Source organism: Ammospiza nelsoni, chromosome 10, assembly GCF_027579445.1.
Source record: "Ammospiza nelsoni isolate bAmmNel1 chromosome 10, bAmmNel1.pri, whole genome shotgun sequence".
Taxonomy (NCBI): Eukaryota; Metazoa; Chordata; class Aves; order Passeriformes; family Passerellidae; genus Ammospiza; species Ammospiza nelsoni.
The window spans coordinates 6,116,631-6,138,038 of NC_080642.1; positions in this window are offsets into that span (position 1 = coordinate 6,116,631).

The following is a 21,408-nucleotide window of genomic DNA, read 5'->3' on the forward strand; positions in this document are numbered from 1 at the left end:
TCCAGAGTGTTGCAAGATGACTTTAAGTATCACAGCAGACAGAGTAATTTCACATAATGAGCTAGTTCTTTAAACTGTTACCTCACTTAACACTGAACCAATTAATCAGGACAAGGGAAAAAAAAGTACTGCTTGTGCACTGCTGTACCACAATGCATTACTGCTCCCAGCCCAAAGTCCTTTTCTCACAAAGATTACATCTCAAGAACCCAGAGCGCTTTTACTTGCTTGCACTGCCCTTTTCTAATTGCTCACAATAGGAGCTGACAGGCAAGCAGTCAGGGAGACATTGTTTCCACAGAAATTGCATATAAAAGATTCAGCAGCTGTGTAAATACATCATTTTTAGGAAGTGGACCTTCCTTTAGAAGTATGGAGATGTAACACTGTTCTGAAATTGCAATAACTGCAAAAACACTGTTTCAGCTTCACCAGTCACTGCTGCGGGCATGGGCTGGCCAGAAGAAACATTGTCCTGAGCAAAGGAAAACAGGCTGGATCAAAAACTACTGCTTGTTAATACAATCAGTGACATTTAAGGGATTCATTCAATATTTTGTTATTTATTATATATATATTTTGTTATGGTATTTATTGAAAAGCCATCCTGTGTAGGGACCAAGACTGTTCTGGCTGGTGTGGTCAGCATTCAGATGCCAGGGCTGTGAATGTCAACCTTATGTCAACCAACTTATTCCTTTCTCTTGGAGAGGAAAGCATCCTTTTCTCCATGTTGTGTCATAAAGATGGTGCAATTGGGGAGGAGGAAAAGAAGGGGGATGTCATTTCACAAATGATTCAGTTACAGTCATTCTTCTCTCCCCACTTATTTCACTGAATACCTGACAATCAAGAAAGGTGCAATTATCTAAAGTGAAGAGACTGCAATATTAACAGAAATGGCATTTTACTGCAGTGATTAAACATGAAATTTCAATGGCTTATTTGTCAATGTGTTGCTTACATGTTACAGGTAATCTCTGAAAATCAGTCGAGTTGCACTACTGAGAATGACAGTGATTAATGAGATCCTGCCTCTGAGGGAGATATTGCAGGTGAAAAGAAACAAAAGTAGAAGAGACAAGTGGCAAGGGCCAATGAGACAAACTCTTAATTGTAACCACCATGAACTAACTGACAGGGGGTTATAGGGCTGTGTGAGATGCAGAAAAATGTTTGGAGAATTTATATCCTTTTGTTTTGGAGCAGAGAAAGAAAGTGGCCAGTTTATATGGTTACCATAGTAATGTAAACTGTTATTTTAAATACTTAAATATACTGAAGGTGTTTCTAATGCTGGGATAAATTGCATAGCCAGGGCTCTAAGCAGCAGTGTATTGTTCCAAGAGGTCCTTCCTTGCTCACTGCCCTTTGAAATTTTTAGGAAGTTTGCTGAAAAAATGTAACCACCTCTTTTTCTTCAGCCTACAGCTTGTCTCTGTTTATGTCTCAACTTTTCTGCACTCCTTTCACTTTTTAGTCTTCCTCCATTTTACTTTTACTACCTCTCGTCCTCCAGCTTAATCCATGGATATTTTACTCCCTTGGCTCCACTATTCTCTTTTAGATTCATGAAGTAAACTTTGCCTTTACTTTCACAGCCCCCTGCACTCTGACATCAGAATGACTTTCAAAAAGCAATTCATTAGCAGATCTCATAATAATAACTCTCAGTCAAGAATTACTAATTGTAAAGGACTGCCTGATGGACACAGCAACCCCCTGCACATCCAGAATCAGTGGCTGGTGCAATGAAATCCCAACCTTGTGTTTAGACATGTGACACTCTAACAGACATTTAAATAACATTAATTTACTAATTTCCTAATCTTCCACTCCAGCATTCAGTCAGATAAGGTTCTGACAGAAGGTAGGCACATGCAGATGAAAGGATGAGGGAAATGGGGATGGGAAAGGCAGAATGAAGTGTAAAGTAAACATTTCATAACTTCCAAAGTGCCCTCCCTCAAAGGCAAATTGCTGCTGGCTGCTCTGCCCTCCACACTGTCCCAGGCAGTTAAACTTCCAGACATCACTATTGCAGCCCCACAATTTTTAGTTGGCCAGAACTATTTCAGATTGTGGGAGATTATCCTATGTCCATTAGGTCTGAGATGATTATTCAATAGATGAAAGCTGAGAAATACTTAGATTACAAAAAAAAAGCCAAACAGCACTGCAGAAAAATGTGGAATAATCCAAAGGCTGCAGGCACCAGGAGCAAAAGGAAAGATCTTTCCTTTTCCAAAAAAAACAGGAGTCTGGTCTTTCCTTACTCAGTTGGTTATATATGTGCAAATGAGAAGTCAAATTATCGGAATTTCCCAGTTATATAACTAATTTTAAAAAGGAAGCATTTAATCCCATGATAACTGCATCCCATCCCTTTGTTTCTTGCCCCTGCCCACCCACTTGGAGTGGTGCAGCATAGCTGAAAATTCAGCTGTGTGCTGAGACAGCACATCAGGGACAGGCACACACCCACACTGGCATGGTCAGAACACCAAGTGCTCAGAGTCTTCACCTCCTGTGCTGCAGGGAGCAGGACTGGTCTGGGAAACAGATTGAAACCAAACCAGGACAATGTTACAGTGCCCACTGCTCCTGCTATTTTTAATGTCCTGGTGTCATTTTCATTATAAACTTATATTTTCTGGGTTTATAATTCAGTCGTTAAAAAAATTGCTGAGAGCTAAATATTAGCAAGCAACTCTGCTTACCAAAAAAATGAAGAATTTCCAGAGTGCAGGGAGAGAGAGGGAGTCTCAGATTCTGCTTATTGCAGTGAGAAAATGATTCCAGCATAAGCAGGGCTCTACCAACATGGAGCTTTTGCCAGAAACTCTGTATAATATGGCACAAGGCTGTGACCACACTCTAAAGCTACAAGCACATGGCAGTTCAGCAGAATCCATGGGATTAATTCATAATTTCAGACTTCTCCCCTGGTGTCAGACAGGATCCTTACTCTCTGCCTTACATCTGTTCTGAAGCACAAAAACAATTTGTGGAATTATTTTGAGTGTATCTCTCTGCTGCTACCTGAAATAGACCCCCCAGTTGTTTGATGCTGCTGTGTGGGCAGGCAGGAATATTCAGCTCTGGAATCCTGATGCTCTTTAACAGCCCTGGAATATTCTGCTCTGGAATCCTGATGCTCTTTAACAACCCTGGAATATTCTGCTCTGGAATTCTGATGCTCTTCAACAGCCCTGGAATATTCTGCTCTGGAATCCTGATGCTCTTTAACAGCCCTGGAATATTCTGCTCTGGAATCCTGATGCTCTTTAGCAGCCCTGGCAGAGCCCAAGGCAGCAGCCAGGAAAGCTAACAGGACTCCAGCTTTCCTGTGTCAGCTCCCTGTGACAGTCCCTACCTGCACCCAGAGCAGCTCTGGGATGGGGTGTTCCATATGAACTGAGAGGTGAGGAATGAGCAGCAATAGCAAAGGGCTGAGTGCTCATATGAAAGTATCAAGCATTGTTGGAAAGTTGGAGACAGATGGAATGGCCTCCAGTTTTATTTTCCTCACTTTTTTTTTAAAAACTCTAAAAATCAGTTAGAAAATGTCTCATATATATATATATATGTATATTTATATGTGCGAATATATATGTATATATATGTGTGTATATATATATATATATATATGTGTATATATATGGCAAGTATATATCAATATATATGTCACCAGTGTGACCTTCCTGTGACATCCACACTGTACTGCAATGAAAATGGTCACATGGAAAAGTAATGTGTAGGAAAATTAATAGAAAGACAGAATTAAAGAATATCAGCATCTCACACCTATCCTCTATCATCCCTTACAGCTCAGTGATCTCAGCTGCATGAACAGCTCTCATAAAGTTAACATTCTTAAAACAGAACTATTTTAGATGCTCTATTTTATCTGCTGCTTTTAAACGCAAAGTTATTTGATAAAACAACAAAAGAGGCATTTACTAAGAAAAATATTATTGTTAAAAAATGCAGACCATAATTTCATTCCAGACTCTGCCTCTTTAAAGATCTAAGTGGTGTATACAAGTCTTTGTTGTGTGATGCAGTGGTTACCATGGTAATTTTTTTTTTTAAAGTTTAGTGAAGACAGTGCAGTCAAAAACATAAATAGCCTGAGCCCCTGGCAGGGTAAATTGTACAATAGCATTCTAGAATAAATTTACATGGCTTTTTTTCTGTTTGTTTTTTTTTTTTTCTGAAAGCATATATTAGAGACTAATAATTCTTTGTGAAGAAAAATGCTTCACTTTTCTTAGGACTGCAATTATATTTGATTATAATCCATAACTGTACCTGCTCCAGGATGATACTAAATGCTATAGCCCTTCATGTGCCCGTTATCTATGGTTCCTCAAAGACAGTGATCCAAGCTAGTGGGTGTGGGAGAGTTTCCTGGAGTGCCACCTGGTTAGAAGGGTTTTAAGTTTTTCAGGAACACCACCAGAGAGATTTATATCACAACATCAGAGAGATTTATATTTGCCAGCAAAATCAAAAATGTATCCTGGAATAACTAATTGAGCTGCAGACCTGTGGAGAACTCACATATATATATAAAAATATCTATTTGCCAACCTGGAAGCCAAGAAATTCGTTTATACCTTGTTTAGGAAAAGAAAGGCAATATTTTTTAAAACTAAAATTGTTTGCCAGAATTGTTTGGTAGCAATACTGTTGTACAGGACCTGGGCAAAAACTACAGACAATGTAATATCTTTCCTCCAGCATGCAATCAGAAAAGAGTCCAAGAACAGGGCAGACTGATGAAATACATCACCTGTGTGCTCCCCTTCCTCCAGGCCTTTGCAGTTCACAGACATGCAGGGCCAGACGCAGTTTCAGCAATCTCAGTGGATTCATTTTCCATGGGTTTGTCCTTGAAGTCCAGTGACCTTTTGCTTTACACAGCATCCTGGGGCAAAAAGTCAGAGTTAAACTACCAGGCTGAGTTTTACCAACAGCAGACATCACAGTGTTTTATAAATATAATGCTGTTTTGATGAAAGGCTGAATGTCTAATTTTGCTAATGATTCTGTGCCCAGAAGTAATGTGTGATATATGGTTAAAGATAGTTTTAAAATGCTTGAGCAAGATGAGCAGAGGGAGTTAGTAAAAGGGCATTTTGAGTCCTGTGGTGTTTGGAGCTCCTTCTCCAGGGTACCAGCTATGGCATCTCCCCAGCTCACTTCTGGAATAATTTGGAAAGATACCTCTCAACAAAACTGCCAAGCTGGAACTGCTCCTTCTCCAGTGCTCCTGCTTTGTCATGGGAAGAGATTCCTACTTGGAATTTTGCAGGGAAAGAATATTGTGCCGTGTCCTGGTTTGCTTTCTACTGGGCAAACAAATGGCTTCCCCATAATGATTTTAAACTCATTAGGAGGAATCTGGCAAAGCAACAGATGTTTACTAGCCAACAAAAGTCATATTCCTGGAGGAATTTCTAATAATTATATCACATCAAGTCCTCCACATATCTTTTCACCCAGTACAAATTAGTGCAGCTCTGTTGATAAAAGGAAATGGTGCCAGTTAGAACCACTTGAAAATCTAACCTCTCAAATTCACAATTGGGTATGTCTATTAAACAATTTGAAAGTAAGAGATCTTTTAATGCTAAATAGCTGAATTTCTATGCAAGCCATGTGAAATACTGGAGTACAGGAATATTTTTTTGTCTTTGTAGAGCCTTTATCCCTCATGGGTATGAAAGATTTTTTTTTTTATGAAATGGGCCAGTAAAGGAAAACTAACTACCCCCTGTTTTATGAGAAGAATAACACATTCCTTCCAACTGTCCTTATTAATTTATAAACAGCTATGATCCTAGGTTGTTCTGGTCATTCAAATTTATGATCAAAATAAAATTACTCTCAATAGAGAGAAAAAAATGCCTCTTCTCTAAAACTTCATAACGAGTGATAAGCATTCACTGGACCATAATTACATCTTTCTATTTTTCCTGTGCTGCTTCAGGTTTTAATTTTTTTTAATATCACCATTTTAATTAAGCTTTAATCTTCACAGCACTAAACTAAATTAAAAGGATCTTTATAGTGTTGCTTTGGTAACTAACAGAAGGGGTAAAATTACCTTATCTGTTTGTTCACCATGTTGCTGCTGTAAACATCCCAGCTACGGTCTTTAATTTGCTCATTTTCACTAGGAAAAAAAAGAAAAGGACATGTGACACTGCAAACAGTTATCACTGCTGGAACAGTCCTCTAGCAGGATCTCACTGTGATTGTCATGGACAAACATGGAGCTGGGAACTCTTTCCTCCAGGAGATTAAATACAAACTAATTAGGCAAGACACAAAGCAGGCAGAGAAAAGTGAAAGCAGCAGTACCCTTTAGAGAAATTCCCACCTCCTTGCCCTTCTCTCTGGTCCCCTTTATTTCCTTCAACAATCTGCAGCACGTTAAAAGTTAAATATAAACTTCTTATGATTTTCCCATGGTTTCCTGCAGATAATTAGCGACCAATCTTCAGAACACACCTGCCATGTACCTGCCATGTCATTGTCCCATTTTGTATCTCTGTAAAACACCAAACAACGAATTGAGTTGTCCAGGACTGTCAGCTAAACACAATCCTACATCACAGCACTGTAACAGAAACATGCTGAAAATGTGAGAGCACACTCGACCTTGAACAGCCTGGACAGCTTGAGATGGGCAATAGGTAAGAGAAAAGGGGAGAAAATGGTTAGACCTTTCTTTTAAAACTGAGATAGCACAGATCAAAACAAGAGCAAGTTCTTGTTATTATCCAATCTTGTCATTATGTAACAGAAGAAAGAATAATTTTTAAGATTACTTTAAAAAAAGAATACTTTTATATGATTTCAGAGTTCTACATGTCTGTTTGTCTTCTTGAACCTTTCTCTGTCAGAGTGTTTCACCCTCAGCAAGGGACTGATGCTCATTTCCATTCAAACAACCCCACAGACACTGGCTATAGTGGCCTGAAATGCAGTTTAACCTAAGTTTTGGGAGCCCTCTAGGCTGAGGTTGAATGAACAGCTTTCCTAAAAGGCAGAGCCCATGTGTGTATCAGCATCGCCCAAAGACACAGCAGGACCTCTCACACCTGTGCAGGGGAGCTTTCCTGAGCCCAGGAAATAAACCAGCACCAAAGCCTTTTTAATTACAAATTATCCCTCCAAATAACCTTTTGCTATTAACTGTATTTCTCAACATAGCAGGTTTTTAGGGAGACTTGATTATTTACAAAGTGAGCCTTGATTATTTACAGGCGAGCCCCTGGCACAGGGTGCCCCGAGCAGCTGTGGCTGCCCCTGGATCCCTGCAGGTGTCCAAGGCCAGGCTGGATGGGGCTTGAAGCACTCTGGGATAGAGGAAGGTGTCCCTGCCCATGGGTTGGAACAGAACGATCCCTAAGGTCCCTTCTACCCCAAACCATTCCATGGTTCTATGAGTATGGAAAAACTTTGTGCCTACACAGCTGATTCCCAGCAGCTTTGGAATCCCATAGACAGATTGACTCCAGAGCTATTTTCCCTTTCAATTTGGCTGTCCATGTGCATTTTCCAGGGTTCTCAGTAAAGCACTTAGAGCCCTAAGTCCATCATTATCATTAGCAGTGAGGTCAAATGTTGAAAGTTTAGCTGGTTTGGTTTTTTTTTAAAAAAAAGAAATTCATGTGGCAAAAAGGGTTTAACATGTGCAGCACTCTACAACAAAGCTGTTCTACAGATCTGATTGCAACTTGCTTTGTATTTTCAACTCAGTTTCAATTTTCAGCTAAATAAACACAAAACATGAAAGCCACTAAAACTAAGGCAGATAATAAAGTGCTGTCAAGCTGTGATAAAGTCAGTTTTCACCAAAGATCCATCTTCTCCCACTGAGAGATCCTAAATTTGAGGCTGAACTAAGAATGACAGAACAGCACTGAAAAACAAAAGTTTTCACTTGGTAAGATTTCCTTATTTTCTGATTTTGATGGACAACAAATTGTTGAAAGTTACAACTAATTTAGAAACATGAGAAAATGACAAAAAATAGAAGGTATCAAATAAAAAAATGTAAGAACTGTCAAGAAAGACAAAAATGACATTTTATTTTGCATCACCTTTCCTGTGTCCTGGAAAAACCTTTTTCATCAAGTCATGTTTGTTAAACATCTTTGGTCTTTCTTTAGTAATCCATAGAAAAACAGATTCTTAAAGTAAGCTTAAATGTAGTTCTCAGAGCAATTAAATATGACTAATTATGAAATAGAAGTTCTATCATTTGATATTCACTGAGAGAACTTTTCCCCAGAGCATTTTACCCAACATATCCTCCTTAGAATCATATAAACAGATGAGCTGTATTGATCTCACTAAGAACAGCCTGAACCTTTTTCTTATATAATGCATTTTTTCCCCCCAAGAATATTTGAATATAGGGAATATTTAGGTACCACCTAAGCAAATTAAAATTGCTCTGTTCAACAAACAAAATATTTTAAAAAACTACCTGTGTCAGTAATCATGCCACTGGCTGTTTGCTGATTGCTAATTGTTGCCATCATGTTCGTCACACAGGAAAAAAAATGCCCCTGTAAGAATCCTGTGAACACTAAGGCTGATCTCCATGCATCAGGGTTAAGCAGCTGCCAGAAATCAGTCAGATCAGAGCTGAGAGTGCAGTCAAGCTTCTTGCGTACACTTAGCAAATATAATTATTTAGAACCTAGGGGTGCTTTCTCCTTGCTGTTGCTTCTATTGTGCAAACAGAAAATGCAACCCTGCCTGAGCAGGGACCAGGCGACAGGCTGAGGGCAATATGTTAACATACCAGGAATGTGCTTCCCACAGGGAATCTAAGGAGCACCTCAGAGGTTTTAACATAATCCAAGAATTGTAAGAGCAACTGTGGCCACAGCTGGGTTCCACCTGTTTGTCTCTGTGACAGATGTTCAGGGCTCTCCAAGCCCTCAGCTGAACAGCAGCTGTACCTCAGTGAGAGAACAGCCCATGTTCACTGCCAGGCTGCAGGAGCTGCCTGCCCTGCCAGCCTGCCTGCTGCAGCAATCAGAGAAACCCCTCAGCAAGCAGAGCCCTTTCCCAAATCCTCCCCCAGTGCCACGCACAGCCACTGGTGTCCAGCAGGAATCACTCTGTGAGCCTGGCTCTCCCTGACTCAGGAGCAGAGAAACACATTTATCCACGCCAGCCACAGCCTGACACTCTCTAGCAGAGCTAAATCACAGGCTCTGTGCTCATTAGGGGTTACCCTTCCCCATGTGCAGCATTCTCATCATCAGGTCTGTGCAATAGATTGGATCAGGAATCAAATTTAGCTGAAAAATGACCAGAAGACAAATCCTCAGCATGCTGAATTTAAGCAGGATCCTCTCCCCACCCCATTCACCATCTGAACAGAAGGGACAGCACAGGCTAAAAGCAGCTGAAAAGCCAAGAAGTAAATGTTTAAGTACTGCCTCAGCTAAAGTAGCTCTCCAAATATTTCTTCTTGTAGCACACTCCCAATAATTAGAGTTGCCCAGAAAAGCCAGAAAACTGACACTGGCATGGGTCTTGTATGCAGAAGATTATCTCCTCTGTAATATACACTAGCATTCTGCAGAATTTACTTGGGATTTAAAAATAGAAATGCATAGGAAAAAATGAGATTTCATATTAATGTTTGACAGCCGGTCTGTACAGGGACAGGTCTACTTTTTAATGAATGCCATTTTTATATATCTTTATATATATTCCCCTAAAACCTGCAAAGCTGTATGTATTAAATACAATGAGCACTATTTGTTGCTTTATCCCTAATGTTAATCCTGTATATCCGACTATTTCTTTTTCAATAATAGCAGAAAATTACTTTGTCAATTATATTGCTTTTCCTAGGCTGAAATATTAGAAACTAAAAGGCAAATTCAAGAGAATCCTATTCCAAAGACAGACTGCACACTGGTTTATAACAAGCACTTCTAGACCCTGACCAGGAAAAACATACTCTAAAAGAAAGAGGGTGGTAGTCTGGACAATTTTTGGCTATTTGAAATCTGTTCTGCTTCTGCTACATATTCCTAATCACATCATTTGTGCTTCTGGGAACTTAGCCCCCATTTTCTTCTTCTTCTTCTACCATTTCCTTTGTAACATCTATTAGTTTATTTTTAGCTTTGGTAGAGTCCCTCAACACCATGTTTTCACAATCTCTCTCCTTGCAGCTGCTGTACTGCTGGGGAGGCACTGTTAGAAACTCAGCCATGACAGCTCAGTCTCAGTCAACTGCTCCATGGATGTGATACTTTGCTTAGAAAATTATAATGTGATTTTCTTGGAAATAGATTTCTTCCTTGAGGTAATTGTCAGGAATGTAAGATGGTCAAAAAGCTCTCCCTTATATTTAAATAGGTTCCAGGCAGAATCACAGATTATTTTGTTGTTGCTGCCGTTATTGTTTTTGCAGTAAAGACTGAGCCATCTGTTCCTTTGAAGTGGTGCCAAATCAGTTGAAAATAATTCATTCAGGTATTCAGTGAACCACAAGAGCTGATGGTTTAAGGATTCTGGAAGGTTTCAGCAGGGAGCACCAAATGCACTTTGCCCAGTTTGGATTAGATTTTATTTAAACAGTGGGCTCTGGGTAGTTCAGGAAAGCAGTAAGTGGACACAAGAGACTTCCCTCTCTTTCCATCTCCTTCCCATATTAAACCTGCTTTAATGAGACTCAACAGCTACATATCCTGTGAACATGGCCAGCTCACACTATCCAAAGGGTAGTTATAAATTATGGCCACAACTTTGGTGCAGTTCTGCATATCAGAAATCAATCAGAATGGCCAAGACTGTCTGGTTGATGATGGGTTTATGTCCCCAGTTTGTGCTCTTGTTGGACAGCTCTGCTCTGTGGGACATGTCTGGTGTGAGAATCACTTTTGGGGGTTTGGGCAGGACATCATGAGCAAAGAAAGGGAGGGAAGGACTACCTAGAACCAATCTGTGAGTCTGGACAAAATGACGGCTTGCTTGACAAGTCTCTGATAACAAACACCACACCAGCAGCAAATGAAAATAAAAATATTCCAAGGACCTCCTGAGCCCTTAACCATCCTTATTTGCAATGGTTTTCTGATGAAACACCTGGCAAGTTGATGTTAGCTGGTGTCTGAGAGAGGATCATTTCTGAAGCATTTTCTGCTATGGGTTTTATAATGATGAAGAATTTTCTGCATAAATTTATAACTGAGTGGGTTAATTAAACATTACCCCTGGGCATCTGAACATTGAAGAATGTGTCTCTATTCTGAAAGGAACACTTAATCCTCCTCAGCCTGATGCATTCCCTGTATTATTTACTAATAAATTTTTGTTTATTTATTGCACTGGGAAAAAAAACTCCAGTAGCTTAATAAGGTTTCGTTTTCTCACTTTTCAAACTCATTGGGATGTTAAATTTTAAATAATGAAAACCTATGTTGGAGCCCTCCTTTTTCCTGTAAAATATTGGAAACAACTGAACACAAACATGACTGATACTAAGCATTGTTTAAAGAAATTATGAATAAAAGAAGCAATATATTAAACCACTGTGTAACACCTTCCAAAGCTGTGACAATTGAACATTCATTACCACCTTGTTAAACATCTATTCTACCAGTAGTTCTAGCATCACAATGCAGGACCTTAATTAGGTGATGTTTCTTTCATCCTTTATTTATTAGGTTTTTGAGCCAAAACAATAATAAAAAAAGATTTGCAGCTCTAATAAAGTACCAGCATTGCCATATTTCTTTCATATATTAGTAATTTGTTAGTTAATATGAACCTGCATTTTCTATATTTTGCTTATGATAGATGGGCCAAACACAACAACAGAGAGCAAATAAAAATATTTACAACATACTAATTTCCTTTGCAGCCTAATGTCATAATTAAGAAACAACTAAGTTTATGAATCAGCTTTGCACATTTGCAAGTCATGTGGATATGTGACTGACAGAAATGACAATCTTTTTGAGAGCTTTATCAGTCACAGTGTTGAAATACTCTGCTCCCCCTAGAAAAATTTCACGTTTTTGCAATGCAACAAGGTTATTTTGAGGGTTCCTTTGTCTCATGACTTTTTAGAGACAAATGACGTTTTGTAGTAGGTAGGAAACAGCTTTAAGTCTATACCAAACAACTAAATTCTCACTTCACACTCTGATTCCTCAGATATTGAATCTAAAGCTTGTCCCTGATTGAGAACACACTGTTATTCTCTCTGCACTTTAAACAATTCCTTTTTAATTAAAAAAAAAAAAATCTCAAGCTGTCTCTAGATATATTTTTACTTTATCTGGTTATCTCTAAATAGACAGATTTGGGTTTGCATTGTGTGAAATAATCCTGTCAGACACAGATTAGCAGGAAGGAGGCATCAGAAAGGCAGGATGGATTCCTGGACCCCACTGTGCCGTGGGGAGGCACTGCCAAGAGCTGCCCATGGGGAGCTGCTTTAGCTTTAGCGAGGCTTTCCTCTCCCAGCCACAGCACCAGCTCATCTTGTGCTGTGCCTCATTCAGCTGCCCTGTCCGTGCTGAATACCCACTGTCACCCTGATTTTTTAAGTTTTTCTAAGCCTTCTGATGTTTACACTTTTGTAACAAATTTTCTCACACACTTTATGTAAATAACTTATTGTTTTTCATTCTTTTATGGAGGAGGAGAAAGTTGATGGACTGTTGGTCTGTCCAGTGTCATTGGAGAGGTGGCATTGTCACCCTCCAATCCACTGTCACTTTTAAAAATCTATAAATGTTGGAGTCAGAAATTTAAAAATTCTCTTTTTTCCTTGGAAGAGCTGCGTGTCTGCATCCTGTTATTTCCTGTCCTATAGTGACACACCCATCTCTTCTCATTTTGTCACTGCTCTTCCTGTGGCAGGAGACCTCCTGTCCACCCAAGGTACCTGTGGAAACAGTAAAGAGATTCCCAGAAAGGTGCAAAAGCAGGCCTAGGAAACAGAAAGAACAGAGAGCTGGCTGTAGCTGCAAAGTCTGAAAATAGAAGTTACAATGCAAGGACATTAAACAATAGCACTATTGGTGAGTACAATATGCTATTGGCTAGAAAATTTCTTATTACAAAAACAAAGAAATCTTCAGCTGCTGCTGCCTGTACATGAGCATTTGACATCTTTCTATTGTTTCAACCATTAAATGAGGCTGAGGCTGCAAATAAAGCTCAAGGAACTACCCCAGCAGTCCCATCCTGTTGGTGACAGCAAACTCCAAACACAAAACCCATCACCCAGCACAGGAGACAAAAGGAAAAAAGAGAAATGGTGCTGATCACACTAATCTTGAAACAAGCCACGATGCCCATGTGCTGATAGCAAGGATGCTGCACACTGGGTGAGTGTCCTGCAGCTGTAAAATACAGCAAAGTAAAGAACCTGGCCAGCACAAGAGCTCAGTACATGCTGAAAAGTGTCTGTACTAATGCAGATTTTGTCACTATTTTAGGACTGGTGGCTTTAGAAAGTACTGGTTGGTTGGCAGCAAATTTCTGCAACTTTTCAATATTCTTGTGCCAGGAAGCTATCTGCCAAAAATATAAAATTTCCTGTATTTTCCAAAAAATATATCATTTTCCAAAAGAATAAAGAAAAGATGAGTGATGTATATTTTATGTACAGTCTGCCCTCAAATATGGAGCTTCTCTCTGGCCTAAAGTCAGGGGAAGAATGGATAGGCATCATCCATTCAGATTATGATCCCTGAGCAACCCTCCAAAAGGACATACTTGAAGGTGTTTATATAACCAGCCCTCACTGAACATTATTCAAATAACTGCTTTGATGGCATAGGACTCATCTGTAAACAGTCCAAGCCTTCTGCATTGCAGCTATGACTGAGGGGTTATGGTGCTTTAACTTAAAATTCTGTAAGTCATTATGAGCCTCTTAATAGCAGATGGATTCTGTTCTGAACCACATCAAATTCCAGTTAAATAAGGTTGTCAGTATGATAATTTTCTAGCTGGATGTAGCATGCAATTGGCCAGAATCAGACTGTTAACGGGCATTTAGTTTCAGTTTAAATACCTAAAACAGCAAATGCTTTAATCAGGCAGCTCTCATTAATAAAAAAACAGTGATCCCTTCTAAGCTGGAGTATTTATCCTGAATTCCTGTACTCTAGAAGCACTGAATGCCTACATCTTTATGTGTATTAATTCGACTTCTCTATTCATACTAATGCAATGAAAATATGCACACACCAGGCATGAGAGCTTTTTAACTGAATGGATAATTGTGCCACAGGGAAGAAGTTCATCTTGTAATTTGTGACAGTTGCACTTACACAAAACTCCAGCAGTTCTGGAGTAGCAATGAGACCAATCATAGCTGATAAAATAATTCTGCTTGTGGAGTGCAAGCAAATACTCAAAGCAGAAATCTAATCAGCCTTTCTTGGTAGATGCATCACCTTCACATGCCTTGGGAAGTCTTAAAACCAGGTCGTTGAAAATCCGTGCCCTTGGAGAAGGGGTTCGCAGGAAAAACTTTGGAGCAAAGGAGAGGGTGAACAGAAAAGGTGCGGGCAGAGCCAGCAGGATGTGGTGCAGCAGGACGCGAAGCAGAGCGGTGGCACAGACCCCACACGGGCTGGAGGGGATGGTGCTCAGCCATTTGCCACACAAATGTGCCCAAAAGGGAGCGGCGGGAGCAGAATTCCTCCCACACACGCACGGAGGGAACAGCGCTGCGCTTTCCAGGGAACGCGCAGGTTGATTGAGCCTTTTCGGAAACGCAGAGATAAAACAGAAGGAGAAAATAATCTTATGTGCTTTAATTTCTTACTATTTTCTCTTTTTTGCCAGAAGCTGAATCAGTGTAAGAGCAAGCTTTGCTTTCCTGTTTCTAGAAAAAAACGCTGACTGCCAAAACATTGGGGTTTAGCCTTTATCCTGCATTCTAAAACACTTCCAAACCCCTTTCTTTTGCTGCAGGTTACCTGTTCTGAGTCCACCTCTATGTTTCACAATTGCAATTTAAAAAATATTATTTAATTAACGTCCTTCGTTTGTATTCACAGTAACTCCCATTTGTATGCGCACAATTCACTCACTCCGCGGTCTATAGCTGGCAAATAACACCACTTAACAGCTGTTAAATAGGGTAATCACCTGTTGTTATCCACAGGTAGCTTTAATTCAAATGCTAATTGCTCTCAGTGCTCCACTTACAGACCTGCCCCAGTGTCAGCTGCTGTCTGTGCCTCACCAGATGGATGGAGCCTCGCACGGATCGCGCTGTCCCTCTGCAGGAAAAAGGTCTGAGTTATAAAAAACCGCGCTACCCTACAGTGCCATGAGCAAAAAAAAAATAAAACGGCACAAAAACTAAACAGGGAAGGTCTTTCAGACAGCAAGAATTGCAACAAAAACGTAATGAATAGGGAAGATGAAGAAAAGGAGTGCAAACTGGACATCAAATGTTGTATGAGCTGGTGCTTCAGCCTGCTTGCAGCCACAACCAGTTAACATTCACCATTACTAAACTCAGTTTGATAAAATTCAGAAACAGCTGTTGCAGATGTATGTCAGCCAAAAGTGATAGGAAATGAGAGCTAAACTGCTTGAACAGGTCAGGTGTTGGTAAAAATCCCACTGGAAAAATAAAATTTCTAGCCTGATACAGGTAAATCAGGTAAATTCCTTTTTTTAAAATCCTCATAGATGTAATTTTTCACTGAAGAGATTTTATGATTTTTCTGCCTTTGGTAGAAATGCCTCAAAACTACACTGTACAACTACTTACTTCTCACAGCAAGAGGCTTCATATAATTTTTTTTTCTAAAAGATCTCAAATTCACCCAGGCTCTCTGGAGGCACAGTTTCATGTTGTGCCTAATTTCATCAAACTGTGCATTGCTGCCAAAAGTGATGGTTTAATTCTGTCTCCTTTCCCCTCTTAACTCCACTGACGTGTTCCTTACCCTTTCCTCACATTAGCTTTAGTCATTCCCTCTGTTTCTGGAATGTGACTCACTGATCCAAAGGGAAAGTAATTTATTTGGAGGGGGGATCTACGTGTGAGAGCCCCCAGCTGGACTGGGCTAAGGAGCTGTCCTGGGCTCCTTGCTGTGTGCTGAGCTCCTGCTGCACAGCTGCAGGTTTTATTTTAGCTCCCCCACTGCAAAAGGACCGTTCATCCCCAGTGCTATCAGATTTTCACACTGCACCGGGTGATTTTCCTGCCCTGCTCTTCAAAGGGCTGCTGTTTTTAATAGGTAAATAAAGCCATCCATCAGTGAGATGAACTGATCCTCCTTGCTCAGTTTTTACCCTTTGATCTGCTCAACTCAGGTAATTCTGCTAGATGCCAGGAACCCAACCCAAAAAGCACTGAAGGAAACCTGGGCAAAGGAAAGGACTGCGAGCACAAGGCTACACTTCTTCCTGCAGATAAACATCATCACGGGTGAAACCTGGCTCTGAGAAAGGAATCAAATCCTATACAAGTCACATATTAGATAGATCTGCAGCAAGCATTGGCACAGGTTTCAGTTTTGGTCTGAGCTCACTGTACTGATTGGAGCTCTGGCCTTGAAGAAAGGAGCTGCTCAAAATCCCCAAACACAAACTTTGAATTTAAAAAAATTGTATTAGACAGTTCCACAGGACTTTGACATCTTCTGCTTATGATGAGCAGGGAGGGATGAAAACCTATTAAACCCAGGTCACTTTATCACTTGGTGTCCTGCTTTAGGGACATAATTGAAATAAACATCCTGCAGCAACCGCCACTCATGTGTGAATGTTCATTTTAGCAAAGTCAATTATTTCAATCATCAAAAGGAAAGAACTGCTTGTTTGACAGTTATGACTCATTAACATACATTTCATTTTGATGAGCATTTTTTAAATTTTGGTTTGCATATTTTGCTTACAGGAAGGGAGTAAAATAAAATGTTTGTAAAAGGATGCAGAGCTCATGCTTTGATGGGCTTTTATAATCTCAATGAAAAGCTGTAGGTAGGACTGCTTTGCCAGTTTGAAAGCTATATTTTGTTTTATTCTCTTTCAGACTATGAGTAGAAAAACAAAGCTGCCAAATATAGTTGTAAAGTAAAAACTAAAAAAGTTATATGTAAAAATCTAGGTTTAGTATAAAAATACATTGTAAAATTTATTCAATCCTGCATAAAAAAAGAAAACAAATCCAAAAAGCCAAGTAAAAATTTGAATGCTGCTCTTTTCCTATTTAAGTCAGAATCAATCCACACTTTCATTTACTTTCAATTAGAAATTGAAAATCAGTTGGTCAAATTATTTCTTTCTTTTAACACTGTATGAAGAAAGAAAATAATTCAAACAACTTAAAGAGGGCTTTTTTGTCACTTCTCAAGGAAAAAAAACCCCACATAAATTAACAAGTAACCTAATTTTCCTTCATCCCAGAGATCACAGGTCAAGGAATCATTAAGCACTTTTCATCCTGAAACAAGAGAATTGCACAGTTTACTCTTTTGCCAGCTACACCAAGAGATTAAAGATGGCTTGGTGTGAGGATATACAGCAATGGGAAAACTGAACCCTCTGGGACTGAGCCACAGCTTTCAGCTGGCTTCTGAAGTTATAATTCCTTTTATTACGAGTCACAAAAGGCCACTGCTATCTCTTGTATCACTGCTCAAATTAGGAGCCTTATTTCCTTTTTCTCCCACACTTTAAGCTCCATGACTATTATAAACACCCACTATAGTTCATTCAGGAAAGCAGCTCACCTGGAGAACCCAATCTATTTGAAAGTTTACTGGTGCTCACTTTGATTCCAGGAACTTGTGTCATGTACAGCTGACAATGACATAGCAATTAAGCAACTGAAATATTTTTTGATACAACCAGACCCATATTTTGTTCCCCTAGAAGTATATAAGGGAAAGGCCACCAAATTAACTCTCAACAGGTCCCTGCAGCCTTGCTCAAGTGGTGGCAGGTTTTCAACAGCAAGGCTGCTGCAGAGAGAATTCTCTCCATATAAATTTTTGGGCCACTTTAGGGGTGCTCAGAGCCGCGTGTCCTCTCCTGCAGCTATGATCTGAATCACAACCAGGTGCTAAATTTGGGTTAAATTGTTTCAGTCATTAAACCTTTGCAGCAATTTCCAAAGCCCAGAGTTTGCTAGTCTAAACACTCTTTGTAATCATGCTTTCAAGTAAAACTTCAAAAGTATCACACCATGGAGTGAGTTATGTTTAGGGGCTGGAATAAAGTGGGGAGGGGAGGAATTTTTTTTTTCTTTAAATGACAGATTTTAACCTCAATTATTAATCTTCAAACACGAACAAACACTTCTAGTCCCTGAATCAATTGAGAATTTATTAACTGTCAGAGTATTAAAAGGCATACTTAATACATTTTACTGAGCTGGTAAATGCTTGTACAGTAAGACATAAGGAGACGTGGGCATGTCTGTCAAACTTCCTGGCAAATGACATATGAAGAAATCACATTTTAATCTACAGGCCCAGAATCTTCAGGGTATAAAAATATTTTAAAAATTACATTTTCTCAGACATTTAGTTTTAATATATTAATTACCATAGCTTCTTCAAAATTCTGGCATGAATTTAAAGTCTGATCCATAGTGATTATGATACTTTGGTTAATTTTGCCATGAATTAATGTGTGGGACCTTCTTGATTCATCAATAGCAAAACTTCATTTCCTTTAAGTAGCATTTCTTTCTATTTCTCAAGAAAAGTTCTGAACCTATTGAAGTTAAAATACTGATGGAAACTAAATTATCCTCCAAATGAAATCAATATTGCTTTTCTCTAAGGAGGAATAAGCTGCATATTTAACATTAATCACCTGATAAATATATAAGAGATAAATAAAGAAAAGTGAAAGTCAAAAATGAGATCTTTTTTCCAGCAGTAGGGACTTGATTAAATAGGTCAAGAAGTAATGAAAAATAATTACTGCTTTTTTATTTGTCATAACCACTTTTAAATGGGAATTTGTTGCCTGTTTTCCTTAAATTACAGAAAAACGAAACACAATTATATTTCAATTTTTTTTACACTGTCCAAAAGAAAAGCTCTGAACTAGAAGGCTGTTAATGATTTTGAAATAAAATCAATGAGCTATAGGTTCTCTTGTACTTTTCTTACAAGAGATAATTCTCAGAAAAACTCATTGAAATAAAGCAGAAAGTGTTTGGGTTAGAAGTCAACAAAGAAAATATAACCCAAATATAAAGACTGTCATAAGAATATGGTACATTTGTGTCCATGCCTGTCTTCATTAAACTCTTTGCTACAGATATAAATTGTCAGAGAATTATGAATGTCATGTTCTTCTCTTTATAAAACAATCTGTTAATAGATTAAGATAGTCACTTACTATAATAAACTATTTTAAGGATTCTTTTTCCTAGGTTCAGAGTGGCTTGTGTGGGAAAGACAAATCTCTTATGCCCCTGTCAGTCCTGCTTATTAGAATTTAATCTATGGGAAAGGGCTCAAATGAGTTTCTTTTAAGTGAATGCATATTTGTGGAATAAAATTCCAAAGCCATATATCCCTCACACTTGGAGATGAAGGAAGTGCCTCCCTGCACTTATCCATTTCTATGCTTAAAATTGGAATATTCAGACACTTTAGGCTCCAGGCTTAAATGGAACCAGGGCTCATAACCTGTTGCTCTTCAGTCTCCAGTAAAGCAACTTGAAATGCTTTGTTTGAAAGTCTTCTGCACAAAAAATATCTGTGAGCCACAGTGTAAATGATGATCAATTTTTTCAATAGGAACATTTGAAATGAAAGCCATTGTTTCAAAATGCAAATTCATAGTAGACACACTAGCTTTAAATAGCAGGCTAGCTCTCACTGAAGTTTTGTTCTGATATTACCAACAATTTTTTCCTATGTCTTTTTAATATTTAAAATCTTTTATTTTGCCTTCTAGGAAAACTAATTTCAAGTTTCAGCAACTCCTAAGTGGAAGCTAAAGAAAGCTGAAATCTTTCAATGTATTCTGCAGTGAAACCAGCAGAATTTCGGGTTATATTTTACAGACATCCAAAAAGCCCAGTCTCTGTAAAAACAAAACAAAACTCATGAATGTGATGTGCATGTGCTCAAAGGTAACAGGACATCATAAAACTGACTACAATTCCATGGAACACCTTCCAAAACCTCATGGAGCAGGACTTCAGGCTCATCTGCACAAATGTTAGTCCTTTCTTTAAACCAGAAATGGACTTTAAATTTAGGTCGGAATATCCACGTTCTAATTGAATTAAAGGCCACTTTATTCTCTACATGGAGTCTTTCAAAACACTGAATGCTAACTGCCCCCACTCTCCAAGAACCCAAATAGCTCCACTTTACCTTTCTCTAGGGGAGGCTTAAGGACAGGCAAGAGTGCAAAGAACAGGTAGCTACTGAGCTTGATTGTGCTTTGAGTTTAGTCCTCCTTAAATAGTTGAAATTCTACACTCAGCTGAAAAATGGTTCTCTGAAATGGTTCTCTGATCTTGCTGCACTAAAAATGACTAAACAGATATTTAGCTGGTGGAAATTTAAAAGAATTATGTCAGTTCACCACTGTAAAGTCCCATCACTATCATGGAAGCCCTTGACAGATTGCCCTCAGCAGTGTTTAACAAGGAAGCAGTCAGAAATCAATGATAGCACCAAAAAAAGTGGAGGCAATTTGTAACAATACTGAGAAATGCCATATAATGCATGTAAGGGCTATCAGTCATCATTCACTAAATGCAACAAAAGAGACATTGGGTTTTGCTTTTTTCACATACAGAAATCACACTGGAATAGAAGGAGCCATTTATACACACTCAGAGTACAAAAGTTTAAGGTCACTAGCTTTTCCTTTGTAGCAGTCTTCTGTTAAGTCTAAATGAGGATTTGTAATTGTAAGCTTGGATAAAGTCAACATTTACCATTAAGATTACAGAGAGTTACTGCTCTATTTTGGATTAGGCTGTCATGCAAGCTATGTCAGAGCAGGTTTTTTACAACTATGATTATCACCTAGTCTTATCTGGACTTATCACCCCTGCACAATTAAGATTTAAAAGCCAAATCACAAAAGCCAAGACGAAGGAGTCAGAAACAGCCCCGAAAGGTTTCTGATAGCTAATCCTTTGTATTGCTCTCACTCAAATGCCTGCTATCACTTTATGCCTTTCCACATCTGAATGCAGTGAGGGAATTTAAGCCAACGCCATACACAGTGAGGATCTGCAGCACACAGAGCTCAGCCTGCCTGAATACTGTTCCTTTTGTCCCATCCCTTTGTGTGAGGAGTCAGCTCCCTCAGCTGGTGTAAGAGCTCCAGAGAGCACAGCCCATTTCATGCAGAGGGAGGCCAGGAGGTCAGGGGGTTAAC